General features: G+C 30.2%; 1 protein-coding gene across 1 annotated transcript in view; it reads left to right on the forward strand.

Moving 5' to 3' along the window:
- Positions 1-804: 804 nt before the first annotated feature.
- Positions 805-21,279, forward strand: part of LOC124357667 (E3 ubiquitin-protein ligase UBR2) — a 42,090-nt gene continuing 21,615 nt past the window's right edge. The window contains exon 1 of the mRNA XM_046809650.1: positions 805-1,091. The gene's annotated coding sequence lies outside the window, so the exon portion shown is untranslated. The remainder of the gene's footprint in view (positions 1,092-21,279) is intronic.

A 21,279-nucleotide genomic window follows, 5' to 3' on the forward strand; every position in this document is an offset into this window, starting at 1 on the left:
ACTGGAAAAAGCTGTCAGCCGTCTTGAGGTCGCCAACAGCTGCTACTTAGTATTATTTCCTTTTATTTAAGAAGACGTATTGTTTATTTGCACTGTTATAGAAATCACTAAGACATTTAGCAACAAAATTATCAATCTTCAAACTATTGTAATGGTGGAGCGAGGCAACTGAAATCACTTGCTTTAGTGACATCAAACGTCTACTGCCTTGTATTCTACTAACCGTGATAACTATGTTGCTGTAAAAGATCAAAATTTTGGAGCGTCTGATGTCACAAATGCCTCCGGTAATCAGTGTACCACATTTGGTGTTGCCTTGTCACAAATATCTTTAGTTAAACGTAAAAATAATACAAGTGATTTTCAATATTAAAACATGTGATTTAAAAAATCTTACTTTTTTTAGAAAATAATTAAGTATTTTAGACACAATTAGCCGATGATTAAGGATTTTAGAATTGTAATTTAAAGGGTATAAACATTGAAAGACCTATTCTTCCCGTAAAAGATGATAATTATTCTTATATTCAAACGACGAAAACAGTGAAGGCTACATTATCACTGAAAAAATAAACCAGTATCTTTTAAACTTGTCCATAGAACTGACCAGAAAAGGTTTTTTAACGGAGCGTTGTCGCCAGTCGATAAACTCAATATTAACAATAATATTGATCTTGATTCTTTTCTTGGAATTCGTACTTCTGTACATGTAAAAAAAGCTATTGTATATAGATGGCATTGAACGTAAAATCAGCTGGTTCTGGCACGGCAATCAGCTTGGCAGCTGTTCTATCCAATCATCTGCATCTCCATACAGGAGCATTGGTTGGTTGGAAAGGAACTAAGGGAAAGGACTAGATTTCAAGAAATTATTGGTGAAGCTGGTTCTTTTGACTTTTTGTTGGTTCTTTGTTTAAATTTGGTGTTCATTTATTAAACATGGTGTAGTTATTTAACTAATTTGTATTTGCATTAACATGCAAACGTGATTTTTGCTGTATAGTGATATTCTCAGCTACAGTTTCCTAAAAGGAGGTGAAAGGCCAACATAGATTCAGGAAGCAATTTAGATTTCACCAAGGACAATCTTTGTAAGTAAATGAAGAACGTATTAAAATCATTCTGTGGGCCTTATGACATTGTAGACTATGTATTGCAAGAAAACTGTAATCTAACAAAATCACGATCAGTAACAGTAGGTTATTGGTCTTGCAACCATTCAACTACGTCTTAGATCACAAAGTTATGAGATTGGAAGATTGACAGATGTCTTTGTTTGACTTGACATGAGGGCTAGTATAATTGTTTTATTTATCTAAACATCGTGACTACTAAAAATTTTGTGACATTTGTCAGTTCAAAAGGTTTTTATTTAATTTGTTTAATCTTTAGACCTTACTTTTGTCAGTTTCACAATCATTGCACCTATTGGCCACTGAAGATATTTTTGGAGAATGTAGCTAACTGTAAATATATGTAGCCTATCTTTTCATCTGATTGCTGTGTAATACTACCATTTTTGCCATAGAGCAATCCAGTACTTAAACCTCTTTATAAATAATCATTTCACTTTGAAATTATACAAATGTAAAGACAAGCATTAGGATTAAAAGGCAAAAAGTTGCTATTTCATAAAGCTCATAATACCCCTTACCCCATATAAAATCATGTATTGAGGAGACTAGCCTAACTCAGGAGCTTTGGATTGGTACATTTTGTACTTTATGGAATTTCATTGGTAGCCTACTGTATGGTACCAAGTTAGGTTGCTGTGTGATAAGTGTCCAACACTCGAATGATCGATAATATCAAACCATAATTAGAACAGTTTAAATGCTGTCAGAGATGTTTACCCTATTATAAGTAATTGTAAGTAGGCTATTACACTGCTCAAACTTAGTATAAATACAGATGTATTATTTTATATAATGTAAAATGTGTTTATTTCTTTGACATATAAAAGTGTAGATTCTCTATAGCCTAATATAATCTTCAAAGTCAATAATGTAATTTAATTCAACATTATTTTTCCGAATTAATTCAGTCATATGTATGGTATTTGAGTAATGGCCGCTTGAGACAGGGGAAATACAGTTGTTTATTGCTTACTTTTGCTGAATAATGATGTTATTTGCATAACTATTAACATAATAATGTGAATATTCATGACCATCCAAAGAACTGAAAGTAAAGTGTTAAACCAAATGATGTAGTAGATATTTCAAGGAACAATAGCCTACATGGTTTTGATAGCCTAGAAATTAATTTCTAAATACTAATATAATCTACAATTTGAAATATAATATACAATTTACAAATTAAAATATATATATATATATATATATATATATATTATATATAAACGTGACCGCTTATAAAATAAAGAAGACACTTACGTCACATGATGCTTAGTCAATTACGAAGCACTTGATTTTAATTTTGAATTTATTTACTAACACGTTTTTACTTTGAATAAAGTTTTGAACAATGAGGTCGAATTAAATTAAGTTTTAGGCCCTATAAATGTTAATTTAAAGAAGCTATATTTTTATATGTAAAAGAAATGACTGATTTTTTAATTTGGATGAAATAACTCAACTATATTAAAAGTACTCTTGAACTGCGTAGTACTAACTAACTTAACAGGGTACACGTTTTATAGCATTTAAAAAATGCATGAAATGATCACCTCCAATAATAATTTCCCCTTGATACATAAATTGTGCAAGATGATTGGCAATACACTTACTTCTGAGACCGGGTTTTAAAGATTTCTTTGTGGGTTTCCAATTTGATTCTATTGTTTGCGTGTTTGTAGAAGTTAATAGATCTACGAAGTTCTTATTGTGGTTAACAGTAAAATGGTCATAACCTTGTGTTGTAATCCCAAGTAAGCTTTCTATAAATCAGTAATGATTGTTGTTCCAGGTTTAACATGTTTCACAATTAATAGGATTAGTGATTCGGCATCACGTTTATTTTCTGGGCAAATATCTTAAACGGAATCTACCACCTCTTTTCTCCCTTTTAGAATTGTTTACGTTAGTGTTTATTTCCATCATGCCTATTACTCATGTACCTTCTACCAGTCTCCCACGAATATATTTTCTTATTCCAATCTTTGCTTCGTCAATTTCAACTACCACTCCTTCACCAACCAATAATTCTTCTTTTTCAAATTTGTTGTCCAACCAAACAAAACAAACCTCTCTACAATAAGAGAGCTAATCTGAAATCATATTTCTGCATGTACTTATACCGTTTACTATTATCATTTACTAAAAAGTTATAAGTAATTTGTTTCAAATTAAAATAGTACACGGTTTTAATTATGTTAATAATACGAAACTTTGAATGTTTAAAAAGAGTCTTCTCCAGTACGTTTTCAAACACCTCATGTTTGTTCTGGCTTTTGTTACTACCTTGCTTTTCTGGCTTTGTTCTTGCCCCGAAACGCTATCTGATTCTCACCTTTAATCCTGATTTTCATCTCCTAATCACAAACTGGATACTTAATATTTAAAGAAGCTAGCTCCTTGCAGCCATTTAAAACACTGCTTAGTGTTTATAAAAACATTTTGAGCCAATACTTGCATATTCATCGCCATCTTGTCCTTTTCTCTACTCTAGCCCTTTTTTACTTAAAAAAACGAAATAACAACTGCTGGTAATGACGTCACTAGCAACAGCTGATAATGATGTCACTAGTCTAAATAAAGAAAGCTGGCAATGATTAGTTATGAATATCTATAGGTCAAATGTTGTATTCAATAGTATCTATAGGTCAAGTGTTGTATTCAATAGTATCAATATTTAAAATTGATAATCATCATTCGATTGTGTTGGTGGCCACTTATTATTCTGTAGCTTTACGTTCCAGTAATCTGTTACCATGGTAATATGTGAGTGAAGAAAAATGTAATTAACTCAGCTACAATAAAACATAAACTGATAAACTAATAAAATTATAAACGGGTTAATTAAAATTAATATAAGAAGTTAAGCGGTTTATAGAACTTTTGAAACTATTAACTGGTTAGCCTCATTGTACACTTCTGGGGTGTGCAAAAGGCCCTTGAGACTTAAATACGTGGTAATAAGCCGCCCCGTAGAAGAAGAAGAAGAAGAAGAGGCTCAGATCACGTGAGCACTTGTATAGGTTATGTTTGACTTTGGTACCACTAATAACATATTAATGATACCCCAATATAAACCTACTTATATCGCATAATAACATTCCATAGTGTAATATTTCCATTCCTAGCCCCATTGCTTGCATGAAATGGCCTTGGATAGTTACCATGTAACCTAAAACAATAAAATCGTTACGAGGACACCAAATCATTCAGCCCAGCTGTTTTCAAACAGTATCATGGTAATAGATTGCCACTGAATTACATGTTACTGACACTAATACTGCCCATCTGTAATGGTAGCAAGTACAATAGTTGTGCATATGTTTATTTCTGTCAGACACATTTATTCTCCAAAATAGTAAAAAGTAAGTAAATGTTATACTGTTTCGTTTGTTATATTTTATAAATATACATAGCCTAGATTGTTTTTTTTTATTCCCTACAACATTATTACTTTTTATACTGTAATTTGAAATACCTGTGAGGTAATGTGGTTTAAGTAGTTACATCAAGGAGTCTTTACTCATGAATATCAATGATTCGATATTGTCAATGATCCGAGTGTTGGACACTTATTTTACTGCAGCTCGGCTTAAATTTTTATTATTTATTCAAACCTGTCAGAAATTCCACATGAAATTTTGTTTAGTAACTCTCGTATACATTCTTCACAGTCCAATTCTATTCAAGTCTTGGTACCTTCTGATTAAACAGAGGCCACCTATTCAAAGCACACTGCGGCTGATGTGGTTAGGCGATTTAGGTTTACTAACCTAACCTTTAGTATTTATTATGTAACTGCCCACCCAAAGTTGCTAAATCCTGTTTATTGTTGGTGGCCTCCGTTAATCAGAAAGTACCCAAGTCTTTATTCCACTGTGTATGACGTGAGTTTTGTGTTTACGAGTTCCATAGTTTTAATAGCTGTGATGCGGTCAGTTATTAATGCCTCACTTTGAGGTTTTAACCTAAGATTACTTAGGATTTGTCACAGGAATACTTAATTGTTGTCAATTTGATTAACCAAATATATTTTTTATTCTGTATGTGTCAAAATAGTAGGCTATTTTCATAAATGTGATTCTTATATTAGTATCTGAGCAACCTTTAATCAACAAAAAATTGTTTTATTGCTTATAAACTTTTTTTATGGAATAATAAAATATAGACGGCTTTCTATTGGAAACTAAAAAATAAGGATTTAGGGAAAAAATTCACAATCAAGAAAAACACATTTTTATTTGGAAAAACAAAGATTTATGATAAATAAATTAGTTATATGACAGCTGATGTGTGAAATAAAAAAGTTGTTGTGTTGCTTTGGTGGGTAAATAAAAACTGGAGATTTTGTTCTGAATCAAGCATTTTTAGTTCTTGTCACATTCTATATAGCACATTGCTCGGAGTTGTCCACACATTGCGTGGTTATGTGAACACAGTAACTTGTAGTCATTCTTCTGATAGCAGATGGACAGTAAAAACACATCTTCTTGGCTCCTGCTTGTCTTGTAGCATCGGGGGCAGTTGGGATTCCAAGTGCCTCACAACATATTACCAGCTGATTCTAACTAGATATTAGTCTCATGCTATTACTGAAATGATGTTACTAAGTTGTAAGTGAACAGACTAAATCTACATGTAGGGGTCTATTTACACAAAAAAAAAAAAAACACACACACACATATTATGTGTATAGATAAAAAAAAATTATAAACTGGTTTTTTCAAACTTTCACTATGCAATACAATTATTGGGTACTACCCAGTTCCCATCTACCATTTGTTTTAGGCTATACATATTTATTATAAATATAAAAAGTTAAAGTCCACATTTATAAGCACTCACGTGATTTGAGCTTGAAATTAGGTACTATCTCGAGGGTTGTTTTTCTTTTTTCACTGGAAGTGCGGGACCACTGAAGTCCGTACTAATGGCCAGAGGCATTTCCGATCGGTACTTTTCCAACCTCAGATGATGTCCCAGATCGTTCAAATCTGATGTTGGCGAAGTCACATCATGTACTAGTAACATATTTATGATAACCTAATTTAACCTACTTATTTACGTAATGACAAATAATAGTACATAGGGACAGAATGATCTACTTCTCACCATTATATCGCTTCTTTTTGGGAGGCACAAAACTAGAACCGTAATAATGATATATCATTTCCGCAGTAAGGTAAATAAAGTGTGCTCTTTCTAGTAATTTAGTTTTTTAGGTCCCCGGTAAGAATACTGGGTACTTTAGTATATCCGGATGCCACTATTTTTAAACAGTTTTTCTCACCAGATTGCTGTTATGTTTCAGAGTCATAAGCATAGATCCATTATTCACCACCTGTGCAGATTTTATACACAGCCTTTGACATACCTTTACAAAATTTTTCTCAACATTTCAGTGCACCAGTTTGCTCGCAAGCCTTCTTTTGAGCATTTATGCGGGATCCAACGGGAACAAATATTTTTAAAGCCAAATGATATTGTAGTATCTTATAGATGCTAGTCATACTAATGTCCAAAAGATACCTCAATCTCATAGTATATTAAATGACGGTTTTGTTTTATCAGTTCAAGCACAACATTGTTGTTTTCAGACACAACAATAGATTTTGGACAGCTTTCATGGATTTAATCCTGGAGTGAACATTGGGCGTGTTTGAACTCATTATACCATTTTTTGCAGTGCTTTAGGATGAAACTTCATTGCTATATTATGTATTAAGTTCATTAATGCACTCATTCATGCTGTGGTAATTCACGTTGAATGTTTAGTAAAATAATTGCATGAGAGTGTTCCCGGGTGCCAAGAACAAAAATATAAATATCAAATCGGTATTTTCTTACTTACTAATGTAGTATTTGTTTCAACAAAAGCACATTTTTATTTGGTCAAAAGAAATTTTTTAAGTAGTAATGCATGTTAAGGATGGGACATAAGACTAATGCATATGATTAATGCATCATTATTTTACATGAAATAAAAGTTACAACTTAAGAAAATTTTGTTACTTGGTTAAAGATTGAACTAACATTGTTTTTTTTTTTTAACTAAAATTTCTCAATTTAGTTATACTCCTTTGCGTAAACCGTAGCAGATTCTGTTACCCTTCAGGTACTCCTAAATACACTACATACGGTAGTAAAACTGATAAAATCGTTTCTTTGATAAATTTATTTTTTTAAATATTGTTCACTTTCTTCTCACTTCTGTCACAAAAATTACACAATGGTGTACATCAATCTTCTTCAACAGGGCCTTGTGGAATACAAACACATTTTTTACTACCTTGCTTTTTGTTCTGGCTTATAAGTTCTATGTTAAGCCGTGCTTTATCATTACTCAGTAAAACCTTTATCATTCTTTTATTATTTGTCATAGTGAAATAAACCTGGTGTCAAAAAGTTCATGTGAAAGTAACCAAAATTTCATTGCTGTTGTACATTTTTTATAAAATATCCTATTTTAGAGTTATTACAGTTTTAAAATTGTGTTTGGCCGCCATTTTGAAATATGATGTGATATTTATTTTTTTAATTAGACTTTTTAAACGTTTTGCAAAGTTTGAACTTCATACCTTTATCAAGTTTAAAGATATAAATTTCTTTCTAAAAAACACTAACACACAGATTGTAAACTAAGCAAGGTAGTTTACACTTTATATGAAATTTCTTATTTTTTTTTTTCATCTGACAAATGAAATGGTGAAGGTTAGTAGAGTAATTTATGAACACCCTTTATGAATGTACTTGAAGGTGTGTGTGTATGTACGCGCGCATGTACGCGCGCGCACGTGTGTGTGTGTGTGGTAACGTCACGTATACACTATATCTTATCCACATTGTTGATTATACCTGTTACCGAACTTCATTGAAGTATACCTGATAAAGTATATAATGTCTTATATAAGTTAAAATGTTATAATCAGTGGCTCATACTTATTTAATTATAAGTAATAATTATTTGTAGATTATAAATTATTTATTAATTTTAACTTTATTTACATACTTCAAAATTAAACTTTATTACTTACCATGATCTAATTAAAGAACTTTATGTTGTTTGAACGCATCCCTTAGTTGACATCTGAAAAATCAACTATTACCTCATATTGATAGTCATATGACCCTGATTGATATTATAGAGACATTCTTAACCCTCAAAGTGCTAACATCGGGCTACACAATTTACGGTATTTAGCAATATATTTTTATATACTAATAAACTAGAAAAATGGCACTATTAATTTATATATATATATATATATATATATATATATATATATATATATATATATATATATATACTTGCAAAACTCCTAAAAATCATGCAGCACTACTGATGAATATTATAGTCAACACTTGGAGGGTTAAAGGAATTATAACAAATGTAATCGATCTTTGTCTCAGAGTTACTTGTTAATTGCCCTGTTTTAACAGTTTGTAAAAGTATATAGTATTAAAGAGCAAGTGTTTTTGTTGTATCAAAAATTCATCTGTATCTGTGTTTTTTTATATTGTTATTGTTTAAATTCTCAGTAGGAGCAGTGTGGATGCCAGGAGGTTAATTCACACATTATCCACTGGTTTGTTAAGTGGGTACACAGCTGGCAGACAGCCAAACTTCTGACGTTATAAATATTTTGCACTACGCTACCATGCCACTTAGGTTTTGGCAATCATCTACTAGATCAATATTCATTCGTGTTCAACAGCTTTCTCAAAGCACCATTGAACCATCTTTATGTATGTAAAATTGTAATGTTTTGTCGTACAGTTGATGACACTATTTAAAAATGCAAGAATATTTAGTACTGTGGTATTTTAGAAATGAACTGAATACAAAATTAATTTATATAGAAGTATAATTAAAAACACTAAATCAAGTACAATACATTATTTTTGTAGTATACAAGAGCCCCATTTTGAATAGGTGATGCCATAGACTCAGAGTACTAGTCATAGTACATAATAGGCAGTACATTTTTATTTTAAAGAACACAATTAGTAACACAATTATTTTCAGACACAACAATAGATTTTGGACAGCTTTCATGGATTTAATCCTGGAGTGAACATTGGGCGTGTTTGAACTCATTATACCATTTTTTGCAGTGCTTTAGGATGAAACTTCATTGCTATAATATGTATTAAGTTCATTAATGCACTCATTCATGCTGTGGTAATTCACGTTGAATGTTTAGTAAAATAATTGCATGAGAGTGTTCCCGGGTGCCAAGAACAAAAATATAAATATCAAATCGGTATTTTCTTACTTACTAATGTAGTATTTTGTTTCAACAAAAGCACATTTTTATTTGGTCAAAAGAAATTTTTTAAGTAGTAATGCATGTTAAGGATGGGACATAAAACTAATGCATATGATTAATGCATCATTATTTTACATGAAATAAAAGTTACAACTTAAGAAAATTTTGTTACTTGGTTAAAGATTGAACTAACATTGTTTTTTTTTTTTAACTAAAATTTTCTCAATTTAGTTATACTCCTTTGCGTAAACCGTAGCAGATTCTGTTACCCTTCAGGTACTCCTAAATACACTACATACGGTAGTAAAACTGATAAAATCGTTTCTTTAATAAAATTTTATTTTTTTAAATATTGTTCACTTTCTTCTCACTTCTGTCACAAAAATTACACAATGGTGTACATCAATCTTCTTCAACAGGGCCTTGTGGAATACAAACACATTTTTTTACTACCTTGCTTTTTGTTCTGGCTTATAAGTTCTATGTTAAGCCGTGCTTTATCATTACTCAGTAAAACCTTTATCATTCTTTTATTATTTGTCATAGTGAAATAAAACCTGGTGTCAAAAAGTTCATGTGAAAGTAACCAAAATTTCATTGCTGTTGTACATTTTTTATATAAAATATCCTATTTTAGAGTTATTACAGTTTTAAAATTGTGTTTGTGTTTGGCCGCCATTTTTGAAATATGATGTGATATTTATTTTTTTAATTAGACTTTTTTAAACGTTTTGCAAAGTTTGAACTTCATACCTTTATCAAGTTTAAAGATATAAATTTCTTTCTAAAAAACACTAACACACAGATTGTAAACTAAGCAAGGTAGTTTTTACACTTTATTATGAAATTTCTTATTTTTTTTTTTTCATCTGACAAATGAAATGGTGAAGGTTAGTAGAGTAATTTATGAACACACCCTTTATGAATGTACTTGAAGGTGTGTGTGTGTATGTACGCGCGCATGTAACGCGCGCGCACAAGTGTGTGTGTGTGTGTGTGGTAACGTCACGTATACACTATATCTTATCCACATTGTTGATTATACCTGTTACCGAACTTCATTGAAGTATACCTGATAAAGTATATAATGTCTTATATAAGTTAAAATGTTATAATCAGTGGCTCATACTTATTTAATTATAAGTAATAATTATTTGTAGATTATAAATTATTTTATTAATTTTAACTTTATTTACATACTTCAAAATTAAACTTTATTACTTACCATGATCTAATTAAAGAACTTTATGTTGTTTGAACGCATCCCTTAGTTGACATCTGAAAAATCAACTATTTACCTCATATTGATAGTCATATGACCCTGATTGATATTATAGAGACATTCTTAACCCTCAAAGTGCTAACATCGGGCTACACAATTTACGGTATTTAGCAATATATTTTTATATACTAATAAACTAGAAAAATGGCACTATTAATTTATATATATATATATATATATATAATATATATATATAATATATACTTGCAAAACTCCTAAAAATCATGCAGCACTACTGATGAAATATTATAGTCAACACTTGGAGGGTTAAAGGAATTATAACAAATGTAATCGATCTTTGTCTCAGAGTTACTTGTTAATTGCCCTGTTTTAACAGTTTGTAAAAGTATATAGTATTAAAGAGCAAGTGTTTTTGTTGTATCAAAAATTCATCTGTATCTGTGTTTTTTTATATTGTTATTGTTTTAAATTCTCAGTAGGAGCAGTTGTGGATGCCAGGAGGTTAATTCACACATTATCCACTGGTTTGTTAAGTGGGTACACAGCTGGCAGACAGCCAAACTTCTGACGTTATAAATATTTTGCACTACGCTACCATGCCAACTTAGGTTTTGGCAATCATCTACTAGATCAATATTCATTCGTGTTCAACAGCTTTCTCAAAGCACCATTGAACCATCTTTATGTATGTAAAAATTGTAATGTTTTGTCGTACAGTTGATGACACTATTTAAAAATGCAAGAATATTTAGTAACTGTGGTATTTTAGAAATGAACTGAATACAAAATTAATTTATATAGAAGTATAATTAAAAACACTAAATCAAGTACAATACATTATTTTTGTAGTATACAAGAGCCCCATTTTGAATAGGTGATGCCATAGACTCAGAGTACTAGTCATAGTACATAATAGGCAGTACATTTTTATTTTAAAGAACACAATTAGTGTTTTGAGACCTTTAAAGTTATTTTTCCAGTTAAGACACTATATATTAACCCTTTAAGCGTCATGAAAAATTGGACCTGATCTTTGATAAAGTTACAATTTTTTTAAATTTCCAATGTGTAAATTTAAATTTATTTTCGTTTCTGTATGTCAAAATAGAGTTATTTAACGGTAAATAAAATTTGTTTAGCCCTTTTTGGATTTCCTAGGCTAATTTTTAACTTTTGAGAATATCGTAGAGTAGCAGTGTAGTTGTCACTAATATTTTTATCATTTATTCAGTAAGTAGGGGAATGAAACACAGTTTTATAGATAAACATATACTATATTACAAACCAATAAAATTAGAAAAATACAAAAGTAGACAAAGAGTGTTTATTTGGTGGCGGGCTGTCACAACTGACATTCCGCGCGTCTCCCGCAAGCCACTGTTATCGCGTGGACTTTGAACCTTCTTACCGCTCGGCAACCTGTAGGACAGCCTTGCGGGGCTTGAATTATGTTTCTTGCTTTCTGATAACATCCTTATGACCGTAGTAAAATATTAAAAAGTTTGGGGTTGACCAAGTAATTGCTCAGAGTTACCAAATCTTCAAATTCCGAATCGTCTGGATTCGCCATTCACACGAATAATGGTAAAAAAACACTAAATAAATACTGGAAACTGCTGTATATAATATGAATAATTTACTTTAAAAAGAAATATAACACAACAGAAAATTAGCGATAACCGAAATACATATGCGTGTACCTGACGCTTCTCACTAACTAACTGACTAGATGCCTTGACGGGAGCTCCCGTCAATGACTTTGTGAAAAGGCGCGGGGCCACGCCCGCTAGACAGTGTTTGGCCAATTAGAAGCAACTGCCACTCCCATTGTAACATAATTCGAGGCAGGGCAACCCGTCTGTATGTCGCATGACTACTAGAACCATCTAGCAGCAAAATATTCAACTAACATAGCAGTAAGAAAATAAAGAATGCAAAAACGTGAATCCACGGCAATAACGTTTTGAGCTTGTAGTGGCCCTCTGCGGATCCACGTCAATAACGCTGGAAAGGTTAATATAAAACGTAATGTTTATTACTTTTTTGATGTCCTAGGATTTGATATGCAAAAATATCAAGTAATATAAGATAATTACACGAGAATGAATACAAGCAAAAATAATAAGTATAGATTATTGTGAGCAAATCATTATTAAGTATAAGATAATATTGATTTGGTCAATGGATGTTATAACCAATCAGATGTTAGTAACTGTGTTAATGAATTAAGAATAATTGCTCAGGTAACACGCGTTTCATTAATCAGCTACTTTAAACTGAACAAGAATACCCTCATAAGAAATGGACTTACCTAAAAAAAAATCCAGAATTTATTGAAATTTTATTTTTCAACCAAATTATCGTTACCAATAATTCATATCCTTTTCTTTGTCCATATCACTGGAAAGGGTATGCAATTTTTTGTAAATCTTGAAAAATGTATATCATTATCTTCAAAAATTAGTCAGTTATACAACTCTTAAGAAACTAATGTCACATTTTTTTCCGGTAACCATGTCAACCAAAAATGTTTATGTGTGAGTTCTAGATTCATTTTCGTTTAAAGTCAATTGATCGGAAGTGTACTATAACAATTTATTTTGAATAGAACAGTTCTTCACGAACAATTTAATATGATTTTTTATTTTTTTTCCCGAATGTCTGGTAAAATTGAGTGTTGGCACTTTTAGACCTACTTATTGACGTCTGGTAGAATCGGACGTTGGTACTTTTAAGTCAACTTTTGACGTCCGGTAGAATCCGATGTTGGCACTTTTCGGCCAACTTTTGACGTCCGGTGGAATTGGACGGCATTTTTCAGACAACTTTGAACATCCGTTAAAATCAGTTTTTAACCCTTTAAGGAGTAATCAGACGTGATTATATTTTAGACATAGAGGAGTAGCTATTTTTAGACTAATAACCGTCTAGAGAGTAGAGATTTTTTTAACGTTATTTTTATAAAATCACTTTTATACAATTGTTGGAGTATCAAAATATGTATTTTACCTTTCGAAAATGAAAAAAAATCATTAACAGTAAATTTTGAGTTGTCATTGCGTAATATGACTTATGGAATAAATTAATGTGCAAGGCAGGTTTAGCAAAATAAATGCCCTTGAGTTTTATTAATGCATTGTTCTAATAGAACATCTGTTTATTACTTGATGTTTATTACAAGAAAACATGAATACTGAAAAAATTAATTATATACTGGTTTTAGTTACTTTTCAGAAAATTTTTTTCGAGTGAAAGTCTCCAAAACATGGATTAACACATAGAGACACTTCACACTGTGCATATTGATAAACAGTGTCTTTTTTTCTCTTTCTTTGAGCTTTGTGTTGCTACACACATAACATTGATGCTGCCGTAGTCTCTTCTTCGCCTCATTGTAGGGCAGAGGACTTGGGAAGTGACGACCTGTCAGGTGCATCGGATGTTTTTCACCTACCAACCTATTATATTTTATGTCTAATTGGTAAAATTTACTATTAATAAAGTAAATTAGTAATAATAATAGACCGATAAATGAAACAGTAATATTCTAATTAAAGAATTTTAATTAGTATTTTTATTGCATTCAAAATAAAAATAAATTCAATCATAAACAAAATTTCCAAAGTAATGTTTCATAAAATTGTATAACATTTGTTAAGATATACAAAATGTGCATGAAATGTTTTCCATACAAAACAGTTTGATTTGTTATAAAATTTTGCAGGCAAGCAGAAGTTTGAATTTTTTGGCAAATCGAAGTTTGTATTGCAACTTTATATATTTTTATTGTGTGTAGTATGCATTATAATTCAATAAACAAAACATAAATTTAAATGGTGAAACATTCTGAATAATCTTATTCATAATAATATAATAATGAAATAACATTTTATTAATTTGAATTCAATGTCTGTTATCAAGAGTTTGATCAAGAAGGTGACAGAAAAAAAGACTAAAAAGATTAATACTATTTTTTGTGTGCCACTTCCAGGGTTAAATAATACACATTCTGTTATTTTATAATTGAAATTCAGCCATGTATACATAATTGGTTTGATGAAAACAAATAATGGTTATAGTTTTTGTAATTTTGTTATAAAAGGTTGAACTAGTTCATTATTTGTCATTTTGATGCTGTAATTGTACAAATTATAGACAATTAAGACAATGACATCAATTTGAAGTTCTCACTAATGTAATTCTTCTGGCTTTCCCACTGTCCTTTATTTTTATCACAACAGTTATAATCTTGAATGAAGTTAAAACAAATAATAAGAACTAATATTTTATGGCAGTAGTCCAAAAAGAGAATGGTGTCACCCCAAATAAATACAAACAACAACATTTTGGATTAATCCTAAACTTTATTGATATATCTATAAAAGGCCGTAGTAGATAATAAATAATTTTCAATTCACACTTCATTGATAGGTTATCATCATTTTCCTCCATGTAGTATTTGCCTTAAAGCAAATCTAAGAATAAATTAAACTGTAATGAATCGGTTATTTGTCATAAAATAAAATTATTATTTAAAGATTTAAAATTGCTCACATAAAACTCTTTCATAATATTATGGAAGTAATTAAAATACACAATAATTGTTCCTAAATTTTCTCTCTTCTAATCTCTTTTTTCCTTGTTACCTCTGGTGTTGTAAATCTTAGTTAAACTTAATAAGTTGACTGGTGGAAAAACTAGCCACTACTGGTACATTTAGCACTTTTAGTGAAAGTGTTAAACTTCTTGCTATGTGTTAAACCTTATGAAGAGTGCAAGCATGCCGGCACAGTTACTGTTGTCTGACCCCAAAGAACAAAAAAAATTATCAAATTCTCATTATTTCTTTAATTGCCTTTTCTATATGGTAAAAATTACACTTTTTATGAGCAATGAAATAAAAACAAAGTAAAATTGTAATAATCCTTGACATTCATAATTGTGTTAAGAACAAAAACATACAAAATTGAAAAAAAAAAAAAAAAATAGTTATTAAGGTCAAAAATCTAAAAGTTTCTCATGGTATGATACTGATCAAAGCATGAATATACATAACGGGAAATACCCATGAAAATCAGTTGTGATACGGTCCATTGAATCACTAGATGATAACACTGTTCAGTAACAGATGCTTACACACTGTTCTAGAATAGTTGCAACTTTTGTGGATAGAATGAGCCACGTATCTAGAATCGAATTTAACAAGACAGACTATGATGTGCTGCCACACCTGCACTCTTTTTGGATCAACAGGTTAAACTAAATTACCCGAGAGCACAAAATTTACCAAAGGTATTTCAAATTAATTATAGTAAATAACAATCCTATCAAATCAGTACATATACTGATGACTTGATAATGTATTTTATAGCTATGCTGTTTGTAGACATTGCATATATGGTCATAAAAGTGATATTTAAACATAGTTACTATCAGTCTCAATAATAAGCAGAGTTTCAATAATATACAAAGAACATAACAATAAATACATAAGATCTACAGTCCTTTAACATAATGTTTTGCCTATGTTTCATTTAATTAAAAGAAATAATTGTAAGATACATAAACTTAATTTTACAATTTCATGTGGCTTTAAAGTAAGAGCTTTTTTATCTGTACATTTTTAGGCTTTATGTCACTTGACAGTACAGAAGTATAAGTACCATTAATTCTATGATCAACAAATGACAAAACTCTTTTATATTGTTTTAGTAAATATAAATCTTAGATAAGCAATCTTTAATGTAAATTAAACAAGATAAGTTTAGAAGTAATAAATTTGCTTAATGTTATACTAATAACTCACAAATATACAAATGATTTGCCTACCATTTCGAAACTTGTAAAGGATTTTTGTTTTATTTGTTTATTATTTGTAGCATTAAATTTGAGTCATCTACATATTCTGTTTGTGAAATGGCATCTTTTCACTGGTAAAAAGGTAGTTAGGTAATATATTTATATATAAAATAAAAATACTGCATCTTATTCAATGTTTGAAATATTAGTGTTAGACGTAATATATCAGAGATTAATGATTTGCCTATCATGGCTGGCTTGGGTTAATGTTGACTGAAAATGTCACAACTTTCTCCAAGATAATATCATACAATATCCAACCGGACTACAAAAATACTGCATCTTATTCAATGTTTGAAATATTAGTGTTAGACGTAATATATATCAGAGATTAATGATTTGCCTATCATGGCTGGCTTGGGGTAATGTTGACTGAAAATGTCACAACTTTCTCCAAGATAGTATCATACAATATCCAACCGGACTACAAAAATACTGCATCTTATTCAATGTTTGAAATATTAGTGTTAGATGTAATATATCAGAGATTAATGATTTGCCTATCATGGCTGGCTTGGGGTAATGTTGACTGAAAATGTCACAACTTTCTCCAAGATAGTATCATACAATATCCAACCGGACTACAAACATTTCAACCTTATTAATTAAAATAATTATGCTTATTGCTTTCCAAATGGAAGTTTCTGCTGTTATAGTTAAAAACTAATTTTAGGCCTTATTTGTTTGTTAAACGTCTTTGTATAGGTTGAAGTTCAAACAAGTTTACCTTACAATTATTGTAATAAGAGACTTTACAACATTTGTATTAAATCACATATTTCTTTATTAATTGACCTTTAAATTATAATATTTGGAAATCATTGGGCAAATGTATTTATTTTTCTAACTTGAACCTGTTTGTAATGATTGTGTCAAATGAAAACCACATTTCAAAAATAACTCCAGACTAATATGGCTTAAATTTTACATAATACTGTGCATACAAATATTTTGTACTGTATACATACACATGCATAAGGCTTAAATATTAAACATAGTTTTTGCCTTCTTCATCAACCAAAATTCTTGTAAAAAACTGTTGTTATTAAACCAAGGATTGTTTTAACAAATTCATCTTTATAATTATTTTAAATAAATTTTAAAACAAGCTTTTTTAGTTACAGGGTTTTAAAGAAGACAGGGTTTAACAAACGGTTTGTCTCAATCCAATATGATATTGCATGTTTGTATTTTTATGAAATTTGACTTTTCCTTGAAAATTACCTCACTATTACATTGTGAGTAATGTTTTGAATAACTATGTTTCATTACCAATCAGAGTGTCCAATAAGCGTGTGATTTTTAATGGCAAGGAAAGTGTGTAACAGTTATTCTTGTGTTTTATGTAATGGTTTCTCGAAGAGACTGTCATCTATTTCTGGACAAGCCTTGATCTGCGGGTTAAAACACTTGAACAGATTTGGCAACAGTTGACGTTATTTAGCTATTTATTCCCTTATCCACCTGCGACTTGGGTTAGTTGCGCTTTGTGCATTGCACTACTTTAATTTCCTTATAAGCTAGAAAAAGTGGCATTAAATGCAAATTAAAAATCAAATCAATTCAATGTCAAAAAACTTCTGTTAATTAGTATTTAATCCCGCTAATTGTTATAAATATTGTTATGATGTCTAGTTGCACATTCCTATCCCAAGATTAATAAATGTTAGTTTAAAATTGTTACAAAATTATTTTGTTGCTTATATTTTACATCATACATATTTGAACAAGTTAAATATACTGACTACATCACTTACACCATTAATGCACATACCTTTAGGACTGTTATCTTATTGTTGCCATACTATCTTTGCACAATAATATCAGATGCAAGATCTTAATTAGCTGTTACATAATTTTTTAATTTTTAATAGGTTTTGTGAAATACTAATACACTTGAAATTACTTAAATACTTATTTGGTATTGTGTAGACAATGTTACAACAAAACTATTCTTCCATTGAATAAAAGGCTTTGTTTGTAAGCCATTCAGCAATTCAATTAATTTTTATTAAACAATTACATTCTTATAGATAAAGATAACATGTTAAACACAATGTATTGCTGGTAGTAAACACAATGTTTGAGTTGTGCTTTGGAATTTCCACCGTAATCATTAGAAAACTAATTATTTTCAATCATGGAAATAAAAAAATATTTAAATTTTTGTTGGTAACGAAAATATTAACCCTTTGAGTGGGGTGGCGTTTTGCTATATGATATGCATGAAACGCCGAGCCAAAATGCCTGATTTTGCAAGAGTCTGGTTAAAAATTCATAAAAAAATTATTTATTGGTGTAATGTCCTGGGTTTTTGTTTGTTTTGTAGATAAATATATTTTCTTTATAAATATAATACATTCATTAGTAAATTAATGTTTTTATACCAATAAAAAAATATTAACAAAGATTTTATTAGAAAAAACATTTTGTTTTTTATTTTTACACAACATAGTGTTACTGAAATATTTTATTTTTTCGTGTTCAGTTATGCTATCTTATACTCTATTTCATTTTTTACAAAAAGACATATAAAAACTTTTTTATACTTATAATTAAAGTTTGAAAAATAAATATGAAAATATGAACTGCTACAAAACTAGAAAGTTTCTAACCTAACCTGACACTCTATGTCTTGTCTACTCTGCTAATGCTTGAATCTAATGCCCGCAATACTAGGTCTTCATTGTCAGCAATGTTTTTACGACTCATTGTTTATAAATATCACTGAACAAATAAAAAACATAAAAACTATACAAATGTATTTAGTAAAGTACTAGCTGCTTATGATCACCGTAACTCACGGTAAAGTCATTGTTCTACTTACACACAGACTAGAACAACATAAAAAAACAAAATAATATGAAGATACAAACACTACAAACCCATTTACACTTAAAAACTTTCAATATTTACAATAATTTGTGAAACAAACACCAGCGCAATCAAAACATGTGACGGCTTGTCCGTGTCGCTGTCGATTCTAAACTCGACTAGGACGCGCTCTCTTTACAACCGCCATAAAAATCAGAATCTACCCAAAATTCAACAAAACCTTCATCAAAAGTTACGTTGAAGCTTTTGGAATGCATATGTATAGTCATTGAGCCAATTTAGATAAATACTATATAAAATATAAGCGTTACTGCAGAAGTCGCAAATAGCGATTCTGGCATTTCTTGCATATAACGCAGGATCGCATATAGCGATGCTCCGGCACTCAAAGGGTTAAAACTGGTTTTTAAATTAAATTAGCATTTACAAGCAGATAAACTATTGGGTGAGAAATACTGGGCATGACTAAAAAAAGGGGGGCCATTAAAGTTATACATTTTTTTGACATGGTTACTACTCTTGTACATAAAAAGAATAATTTCAAAAAGATATTATTATTATTACATGGTTTTAGTAATTTTTCTGACTACATACACTAACACAATAACTATATTTCATCCTTTTTGTAGTTTGTTTTAATTTATATTTTGATGTCAGCATTAGAATTCAGTATTTTATACCTTACAAATTCAATAGGTGTATCTTAATACTTTAATTCTCATTGAAGTAATCTAATGAGTAATACAGTACAGAAAATGCTAAAATACTACATAAACAGAAGAAGTGGGTTGTTGTTACATTTATGAGTAATACAGTACAGAAAATGCTAAAATACTACATAAACAGAAGAAGTGGGTTGTTGTTACATTTATAGAACAACCCTAAAGAAACAGCCTTGGACTGTTACCAAGATCAGTCTGGCCTTGTAATGTCTCCCATGAAAAGCAGTAAATATTTTGTCTCAGCACTGATGACACAATACTGGACAAGGCAAGTAAACTGTTTCAGCTTACACCCATCCAAGTTTTAAGTATGTTATTTTGGGGGGGAAGCTTCGCATTGGGAGAATAAGAATGTTTATAATAAAAATCTAATTTACCGTCGACATTTTCAAACTAATTCTTTCTTCTCTAAATTAAGTTATAATTTTGTTAATAACTAGGAAAAAATCTTAACTTTTTCATAGTATTTTATGAATCTGTGTTTAAAATGATCACTATGGTAATTAATGTACAGGAAAACTTTTAATTCATCGTTGTTGATCATCAAATTTTTTCTTGCAGCATTCTTCTATTCCTTGTTTATAAGTACAGATATGCTTGCGTCAATTTAAAGATATATATTATTTGTTATTTACCAGTTTATGCAGTACAACGTATGTGTTGTCTCTAATTAACACTATGATACTGGTCTTAATAGAGTGGTTTTTTCCTTCATGTTTCTCATTTTTAAATGATGACTTATTTATCCTTATAAAGTTTTATTAATTAATAACCCAGTAAAAAAAGGCTGTTAGTATTGGTTGATATTCTCACCTAGGTCAAGAACTGACTGACATGCTACCAGTCAACATGGATTTGTACACTCTGGATGGCTGCATTAGCCGGCAGTGACTGGAATTGGCTCATAAACATTTAGACAGCATGAGAACGCTGTAACCAAACCTCATTGCCTCAATCTCCCAGAATACCTGATCTCTAAATAACTGGATTATAGCATATGCCACAAGTTAACATCTTCACTGCAGCACTCAGTATAGTGAATGATACTTAGTATTCTCTCTCTTGAGAGATTATTGTAATCTTCCTCCATCTTCTTGCTTTCGTTACATTTAGAACAAAAACAGTCTAGTTTCTATATCTCTCTTGTATTGTTCTTACATCTTTCTAATTTTTTCATATCAATGTGTTTACCCACTTTCTTAAACAAAAATATT

The sequence above is a fragment of the Homalodisca vitripennis genome, chromosome 3 (genome assembly GCF_021130785.1).
Source record: "Homalodisca vitripennis isolate AUS2020 chromosome 3, UT_GWSS_2.1, whole genome shotgun sequence".
Lineage (NCBI taxonomy): Eukaryota > Metazoa > Arthropoda > Insecta > Hemiptera > Cicadellidae > Homalodisca > Homalodisca vitripennis.